This window comes from Gadus macrocephalus, chromosome 6, assembly GCF_031168955.1.
Source record: "Gadus macrocephalus chromosome 6, ASM3116895v1".
NCBI classification, from domain to species: domain Eukaryota; kingdom Metazoa; phylum Chordata; class Actinopteri; order Gadiformes; family Gadidae; genus Gadus; species Gadus macrocephalus.
In genome coordinates, this window is record NC_082387.1 from 232,089 (window position 1) to 241,678 (window position 9,590).

General features: G+C 44.2%; 1 long non-coding RNA gene across 1 annotated transcript; it reads left to right on the forward strand.

Moving 5' to 3' along the window:
- Positions 1 to 69: 69 nt before the first annotated feature.
- LOC132459149 (uncharacterized) lies at positions 70 to 1,313 on the forward strand. Its single transcript, XR_009526116.1, has 3 exons — positions 70 to 174; positions 497 to 704; positions 1,090 to 1,313. It is a non-coding gene; the product is annotated as an uncharacterized LOC132459149 (long non-coding RNA).
- The last annotated feature ends 8,277 nt before the right edge of the window (positions 1,314 to 9,590 follow it).

Consider the following 9,590-nt stretch of genomic DNA (forward strand, 5'->3'; position numbering starts at 1 on the left):
AGTTCAGTAACATTAATAAAGATATATATTTATCATGAAGAAATGTGTTGTCTTCTGTAGGCAGTGCCGACGTAATAAACACAGAGGGAAAACGACGAGGAAGTCAGTCAGGTGCGGATCACTGTTTGAGAGGAGCAAATTGTCCCTATTCAGCTGGATGAAATACATTTATAGGTAAGGTGTGCAGTATGGCTGTATGGTATGGACTACAATTTATATCATAATTGAATTGAATGATTGTTGAATGACGTTGATGGTTTTTAGGCACTGTGTTGACTTTTTATCACTTAAAGTCGCCGAGGGATGTGTAGATAGACCTCTCACTTATGATGCTACAATGCTAACAATGCTAGACACAACGAGAATATTTCTGCATCCGGCACGTCATGCACTAGCAGGAAATAGTCATGAAATAGCATATTAGCTGTTGGTGCTGGATGAATTTGTATTCAGATGTTTCTATTTCTATTTAATATTTAACATTGTTCTTTAACAGATTTTCCCAGGGGCTGCAGTTAAGGCAAATTGATATGCTTCAGGATGGTGTGGCAGGAAGCAGTCGGACGCTGTCAAAGATGAGCTACAAATTGAGAAAAGTATGCCAGAGGGCAATCAAGAGGAGAGAAAGAAGGGGAAAGCAGAGAATTGGAAGAGGGAATGAATTTGTGATGCTGGACGAAAGCAACTTCTACCACAAAAGGAAGGTGTGTGTAAACTGCGATGCCTCAGCTTCACTAAAACTTGGACCTTTGTTTTGCAATAGAATGTTGTAGTCAGAGCTTTGGATAAAATGGCAGGGGAAAGAAGAACATATCATTTGAGATCAGAGGTTAATGAATGAATCAGCGAAGAAATTGAATGTTATTATTGTGTCATGCACACAGTTATGACTTGCTTTAAAAAAACTTTGAAACTCATCAAATTCACATCGGTTGCGCATCTTTTCTTTTTAATATGACCAAACACAATGGCCAGCGTAATTTCTTAACCGTGCAAACAAAATAATCTTTGACTTTTACATGTTCTAGAATTTTTCATTAATTGTCGGTCCCAATGTTTATTTTCCTGTCTGCTACTACTTTATCAAAGTATGGAAGGGGGAGATTTGGAGCTACCTGGAGGAGGAGAAAATGGGTCTTCGGAATGCTGGGAATCAAAGGAAGAAGGAGAAGACCCATCCTCAGGCTGGTGACGAAAAGGTCAAGGCGCTACTTAATTCCGCTGGTCACAAAATACGTCCGTCAAGGGACCACAGTTCTCACGGACAGGTGGCGGGTCTACATGACTGCACTGGCACAGAGTGGCTATGTACATTTTTCTGTAAACCACAGCCAGTCATTTGTCAACCCAGTCACAGGAGCCCATACCCAAAACATTGAGCGGGCTTGGTCAGCCTACAAATCCAAGGTGTGGAGACTGCGGGGAAACCGCACAGAGAGGACACTAAAGAGCCATCTCTCATTTATCGAGTGGACTCATTGGTTGGCGAATGACCACATAGACGGTCCCCTTGGCAGATTGCTGCATGACATTCGCCACGAGCTCCATCAATAACATTTCATTGAGTTTTGTTGATGTAGACAGCTCTTTTTCTTGTTTGGTTTTTTCAGTGTTCATTGTTCTTGAGAAATGCCTTGTTAAAAGTGCAGCCTTTATTTTTGTTCCATTTTAAAATTTGTTTCTGTTTTAAATTGTTAATATTTTCTGTATAACCTTGTTATTATTATGTTATAAATGTTTAACTAAAGTGGCTATAGATCCCTCATTGTCATCAACAGTGGTTCGGCGTTTTATATACCTAACCCTAACGTGCTTCACTACTGGTAAACAAATGATTCAAAAAGCTTTGCTACTGGTAAACGAATGGTTGAAAAAGCTTAACTACTGGTGAATGAATGGTTCGCTAAAGAGTAACAACTCAGTATGATGCATTACTTTACATGAAGGTACACAAAAAGCTTCACTACTGGTAAACGAATGATTCAAAAAGCTTCACTACTGGTAAACGAATGATTCCAAAAGCTTCACTACTGGTAAACGAATGATTCCAAAAGCTTAACTACTGGTGAACGAATGGTTCGCGAAAGAGTAACAACTCAGTATGATGCATTACTTTACATGAAGGTACACAAAAAGCTTCACTACTGGTAAACGAAAGATTCAAAAAGCTTCACTACTGGTAAACGAATGATTCCAAAAGCTTCACTACTGGTAAATGAATGATTCCAAAAGCTTAACTACTGGTGAACGAATGGTTCGCGAAAGAGTAACAAGTCAGTATGATGCATTACTTTACATGAAGTTACACAAAAAGCTTCACTACTGGTAAATGAATGATTCAAAAAGCTTCGCTACTGGTAAACGAATGGTTGAAAAAGTTTAACTACTGGTGAACGAATGGTTCGCGAAAGAGTAACAACTCAGTATGATGCATTACTTTACATGAAGGTACACAAAAAGCTTCACTACTGGTAAACGAATGATTAAAAAAGCTTCGCTACTGGTTAACGAATGGTTGAAAAAGCTTAACTACTGGTGAACGAATGGTTCGCGAAAGAGTAACAACTCAGTATAATGCATTACTTTACATGAAGGTACACAAAAAGCTTCACTACTGGTAAACGAATGATTAAAAAAGCTTCGCTACTGGTAAACGAATGGTTGAAAAAGCTTAACTACTGGTGAACGAATGGTTCGCGAAAGAGTAACAACTCAGTATGATACATTACTTTACATGAAGGTACACAAAAAGCTTCACTGCTGGTAAACGAATGATTCAAAAAGCTTCGCTAATGGTAAACGACTGGTTGAAAAAGCTTAACTACTGGTGAACGAATGGTTCGCGAAAGAGTAACAACTCAGTATGATGCATTACTTTACATGAAGGTACACAAAAAGCTTCACTACTGGTAAACGAATGGTTGAAAAAGCTTAACTACTGGTGAACGAATGGTTCAAAAAGCTTAACTACTGGTGAACCAATGGTTCGCGAATGAGTAACAACTCATCATCAGTCAGATCCAGCTCCACCAGTCGATCCAGTGTGGGACCCAAGCCATCCCTCGACAGCGCTTGAAATCAAGGGCGGCAGGTTTAAAGCGTGCCCTGCAGCGGTGGACGATTGCTTTTAAGCCTTCAGCATTACTAATGCCACATAATAAACCTTTAATGTAAATATTAATGTATGTACTGTGTGTATGTATTGTGAATATCTTTATTAAAATATGACAATCATCCCGTCTGTGTCCTGTTAATTTAATTACTAATTGTGAAATCCCAGGAAAATTCAGTTGCTTTCATAATCAATTGGTCAGTTTGCTAATTCACAGAATGATGAATTAATACAGTATCCCCTAGTCTGTTTACCAGTAACTCCTCAGTAGTTACTGAGTAACTCACTTAGGGCCCTGTTAGGGCCCTGGTTGTTCATCATTCGTAACTCAGTAACGAATACAGTATCCCCTAGTTTGTTTACCAGTAACTCCTCAGTAGTTACTGAGTAACTCACTTAGGGGCCTGTTAGGGCCCTGTCAGGGCCCCCTGGTCGTTCATCATTCGTTACTCATTCGTTCCTCAGTAACTACCCACGTTTTTGCGTACCTTATTGTAAAGTGTTACCGAAGTTTCTCACATACACATCGTCACCTGGTTTCAGCTGTCTCTCATGTGCATGTCCCTCCTTCTGCTTTTCCTGCTTCCTCATCACCGTGGCCTTCATGTCTGGACGCAACAGGTCCAACTTTGACTTGGGCCTACGCCCCATCAACATCTCTGCGGGAGCACGTCCCGTAGTGGTCTGTGGGGTAAGACGGTATTTAAACAGGAAACGTGAAAGTCTGGTGCTTAGAGACTCACCCTCCATTCTCTTCAAACCCTCCCTTCACCGTCTGGACAGCTCGCTCCGCCAATCCATTCGAGGCTGGGTGGAAAGGGGCTGTGCGAACATGGCGAATTCCATTCTGTTCCATGAACTCACCAAACAGCTCACTGGTGAACGTTGGACCATTATCTGTGACCACCGCATCAGGCAGCCCATGAACTGCGAATATTTGTCTGAGCTTGTCTATGGTTTTGGGGGCTGTTATGTTGCTCATGATGTGCGCTTCTATCCACTTGGAGTGGGCATCCACCATGATGAGAAACATCTCCCCCATGAACGGCCCAGCAAAATCCAGATGTAGTCTAGACCAGGGGTGGTCTGGCCACTCCCAGGGATGCAAAGGGGCTGGTGGTGACAGGTGCTGATTTAACTGACATTGTGTGCAGGACTTCACCTTGTTCTCTAGGTCTAAATCCATCTTTGGCCACCAGACATAGGACCTTGCCAGGCTCTTCATTTGTGATACCCCCGGATGGGCCTCATGTATCTCCTCCACAATCTGTGAGCGACCTGGGGGAGGGACGACTACCCTTGCACCCCAAAAAATGCACCCATCCTGTAGGCTGAGTTCAGTCTTGCATCTGGAATAAGGTTGCAGGTCCTCACTGTCAACCACACTGGGCCAACCCTGTAGCAGGTAACTCTTTACTTTGGCCAGCACTGGGTCTCTCTCTGTCCACTGCTTGACCTGGGCTGCCTTTACAGGTGTCTGTGACAACTTCTCTAACGAAAAAACAGTCTCTGGAGGCACATACGTTGAGACTGGCGTCTCAGGCAATGGCAGGCGACTCAACGCATCAGCATTGGCATTGTCCTTCCCTGCTCTGTACACAATGCTGTATTGGTAGGCTGACAAGATAAGTGCCCAGCGTTGGATTCTTGCTGACGCTAGCGGCGGAATGCCGCGTGTTTCACTGAACAGGCTCATCAATGGCTTATGGTCGGTATAGATCTTGAAAACCCGGCCATACAAATACTGATGGAACCTCTTTACGGCAAAAACAATGGCTAGACCCTCTTTGTCCAACTGTGAGTAACCCTTCTCTGCAGCCGTTAATGTTCTTGATGCAAAACCAACAGGTTTCTCTGATCCATTTTTCATGACATGGGAGAGGACTGCCCCCACTCCATAGGGCGAGGCATCACACGAAAGCACAATGTCTTTTTCTGGATCATAATGCACTAGCAGCTTTGCTGAATGAAGGAGTTCTTTTACCTCTTTAAACGCTTGCCCCTGCTCTACACACCACTGCCACTTGGTGTCATTGTGCAGCAGCTTATACAGTGGGGCTAACACCTTCGATAAATCCTGCAGGAATTTCCCATAGTAATTCACCATACCCAGGAATGAGCGGAGTTCTGTGACGTTCTGAGGGCTTGGAGCTTCCTTGATAGCCCTCACTTTGTCTTCCACTGGACGGAGCCCCTCTGCGGTGATGGTATGTCCCAGGTAAGTCACCCGTTCTGCCATAAACACACATTTTTCCCTTCTCAGGCGCAGCCCCGCGTCTGAGAGTCTCTTGAGCACCTGCTCTAAGTTTTCCAAGTGCTTAGCCTCAGTAGCCCCTGTGATTAATATGTCATCTAGGTACACGGCTACATGTGGAATCCCTTGCAATAGTGTGTCCATCGTCCTTTGGAAAATGGCCGGGCTGGATGCCACTCCGAACACCAGGCGGTTGTACTTGAATAATCCTTTGTGGGTATTTATGGTGACATACTGTTTTGAATCCTCATCTAGAAGTAGCTGCTGGTAAGCATGGCTCATATCCAGCTTGGTGAACAGCTTACCTCCAGCCAGAGTTGCAAACAGGTCATCCACCCGTGGCAACGGATACTCTAACAGCTTTGAGACTTGATTTACGGTCAGCTTGTAGTCTCCACAAATCCTTGCGGTTCCATCTGCTTTCAAAACAGGAACAATGGGCGCTGCCCACCTTGAAAACTGGACAGGCTCCACAATGCACATCCCCTGCAAACGTTCCAGCTCTTGTTGGGAAAAACGGTCTGTCTAGCTACTGGACCAGATAAAATGAGACGGAGAGGTAATAAAGTCTATCGGCACGAGGACCTTGGATTTATTAAGTAAAGTGGCAACGGTTATACAGAGTCATAAAGCGTGAGAGATCGAATATGTCTAAGTCCCTAATCAGCGCTGATGGTTCGTCTGGAGCTTCGCCTCCGTGGAAGGTCTGCTTCAGAAGAAGGTGAAGAGTCCCTGTGTGATACAGTCTTATGCTGTATCCTCCTCTCGATGAGGTGTGTGCGTTTGAGGTGTGTGCGGTTCTGTGTGTTTTGGCTCCCAGGCCTTGAGAGAGCTTCGTAACGGGGAGAGTTCCTCGTGTCTCTGGTGTGATAAATTAAAACGGGGGAGTGCCCCCCCGAAGTGTCTCGTGTGTGATAATTTAATGTGGCTCTCAGGCCCCTAGTATCTGCATGTGTTCCTTCTAGTGAGGGAGAGCTTCGAGGTGTCTCCTGTGTGATAAATTAAATGTGGCTCTCAGGCCCCTAGTATCTGCATGTGTTCCTTCTAGTGAGGGAGAGCTTCGAGGTGTCTCCTGTGTGATAAATTAATGTGGCTCTCCCGTTCTGGAGATGATACTGGTGCATTGTCTGAGTGTCCACCATCTGCCTGCCTGGGAGATGGGGCCTTCAGCTCCGGCCTTGACCTGACTATATATTATCATGTTTGTGTTATGTGTTCGTTGGGTTTAGAGCAAGAGTTGACTATATATTAATGTGTCCATGTGATGTGCTCATCAGGTTATTTTTCACAACATATCCCCCTCAAGTCGTCGCAAGACGACTTTTACTCATTTGGGGTACGAGGGATAGGACTCCAGCGCGGGACTACCATTATAACACCATTAGAAATAACAGAAAGAAGGCAAAATGACCATAAAAACAAACAACCATGAGCATGGGACTAAAACAACTCGCTGGACCGGGCGTATGGGGAACCACGTGGGAGAAACGCTACCCATGCTTCAGACATGGGTATGCCATACACACCCCCCCTAGGGGTGGCATCCACCCCGGCCTTACATCGCGAGCAGACAATACCAACAATACTGGCAGCAGATGATACACAACAAAACCAACACCAAACCATAACAACAACAACAAAATGCAACAACAAAACTAACAGTAAACAATACCGATATAAACAAAAATGCAACAATCACACAAACACTACACAATAACAATCACAGGAAAGAAATGCAACCCTGAAACGTGTCCCTAAATAATAATAATAATATCAGAAAGATATGAGGTACACAACGAATGGCAATCCCCCTCAACCCATCCCTAGATGACCACACACTAAGGATGTGAGGAGGAGTTAGCTGGTCGTGTAACAATTAGCAATCACACGCATGGGGTATTCGGGGTAGGCCCGGGGCACGGGAACAACTGAAACCACGGAATAGTCCTGAGCGTCATCACGGGCAGGTGGTCGCAAGGCGCCACCTGAGCATTAGACCCTTTTATTCAACTGCGCTCAGGACCTCATCTGATAAACGGGCAATCAAGGCCCCTGGAATCTCGCCCGTGTGTATCCCCGAGCTCCATCTTGTTCTCCAGCCGGATCAGGTCGGGCCCCTCTGGCGGTCCCTCGTCCAAACTCTCCGGTGTATACTCGATCCCCAGGTAAGCTTGGATGGCACCTGCTGCACCTGTAGCGCCCATCGCTCATTGGGCTCTCCATCCATCCTGTGAAGGGGTCATTAATGCCGGAGCTCTCTGCCAAATCTAATCTGAGGGACTGTAACCCTGCCAGCACCCTGGCCACCGACCCATCCGGTGCTGTGTTATTGGGGATAAAAGTACAACATGTCGTCTTCATCATCCCACACACCCCTCCGTGCTCTGCCAATAGCATATCTATATCTATATAGTCCCTTGACCTTATCCGTGGAAAAATTGACAAAACGTTGCTGATTATAGTATATATTATTTATCCAATCAACATTTTTGTTAATAGTGGACCACCAAAACAGGACTGATTCAAACCCTGCCAAAATTTGATTGCATCATTCTTGGGTAGTTCGTCGGCTCCGGGCGTGTCTGCATCTGGCTCCTCCTCTGGCCCTGGAACTTTGTGTTTCTCTTGCTGGAATTACAAACTTATGTACAACAGTTAGATGTTCAAACATATTTTCCTTAATTCTATTTCTAATTACTCTAATGGAAGTCCCTTTTGGGACCCTCAAATGTTAAGTGAAGGCATGGGTCGACCCTTAAGCATTTCATGCGGGGTTAGATGCGTCGTTCTGTTAGTTTTCATGCGATAACTCATTAGTGTCAGTCGTAGTGAATTTAACTTTGTTAATCTTTGTCTCAAGCGTCCCATTCCTCTCTCCACCATACCTTGTGGTCTGAGGATTGTAGACACAGACTAGTCTTTATTCGACATGCAAATGTTAAATCACTTGTTTGAGTGTTTTCTGAATAAACGCTGCCCTATTGCCTGAGCTAATTTGTGACGGAATTCCAAACCTTGGCATGACTTCTCTAGTCAGAACCTTGATTACCGTAACCGCATTTTGGTCTTCTGATGGGACTGCTTCTACCCATCTGTTGAACACTGTTTTTTCAAATATTTCACACTCATTTAGCTGGATGTCAATCATTGTTTGCAAGTATGGTGAAGAAAAACCTTGTTTTCTAATTATTATTATTATTATTATTATTATTATTATTATTATTATTATAATTATATTATTTTTTTATATATATATTATTTTTTTTTAATTCTCCTCAATACCTCCCCCCTTGGGCAATGGTCAAAACCATGCACATTAAATGATAAGCAAATCTAAGAACGCCGTTGGTGCAACCAACGTCGAAACGTCTAACCTTAACCATCAGCAAACTAAAACCAATCTTTTGGGAAGGGAAATCGAAACCAGTATGTCCAAAACCAAAGCCCAATATGGGTGGGTTTACCATCAGCCGCCGGAGACCACGCTGTTCCAAAGTCATGCACTAAACCGAAAAACGTACATGCGTTAGTGGCCTTCTATACCACAAAGGTAAAATAAAATAAAACGCGACATGCCCCGTTCCAAGACCACCTCTGCTGCCAGAGCTGACATATCTGACTCCTGTTCCTCCTCCACCCTACACCCCAGACGGGACTTCCCATGATTGTTGCAGCTCGTCACTTCATGATCAAGTGAGCCAGTGCCCACAGCGACTCTGCCAAGTAATCGTGACTGTGCCTGCCTTAGGTCGTCCCGGGTGTCAAGGTGGGATCTTACCCGTCGTTGGCTAACCAGCCTTCCATACTGGCTCGCTGCAGGATGCCATACTTGGGATACAATCAATCCCCACCTATATGGTGGTATAGATCGCAAAGTGGAGGGATGGAGACAGAGTCTTCAGCCCCATCTGCCCTATGCAGCCAAGTGTGTGTGCGTAATGAATACACCTCAGGGAAACTATAAAACAAAGTCATTTATCAGAGTTACAATTATTAAAGTGTTGCAGCAGCAGTAGTGGCATTTGAAAGGTAAACCCACTACTTCCGAATCCAAATTGACAACATAGCATGTAGGACCCCTTCCCAGCAGATGTGGCTTCAATCCACCTGTCATCCTTGACCAAAGAGATACACCCCATATTTTAATAGGTGTAGTCCTACTTGTACAGTTTATCAAGATTACTTTATTTTATTTTATTATTATACTCCTTCTTTATCATATCC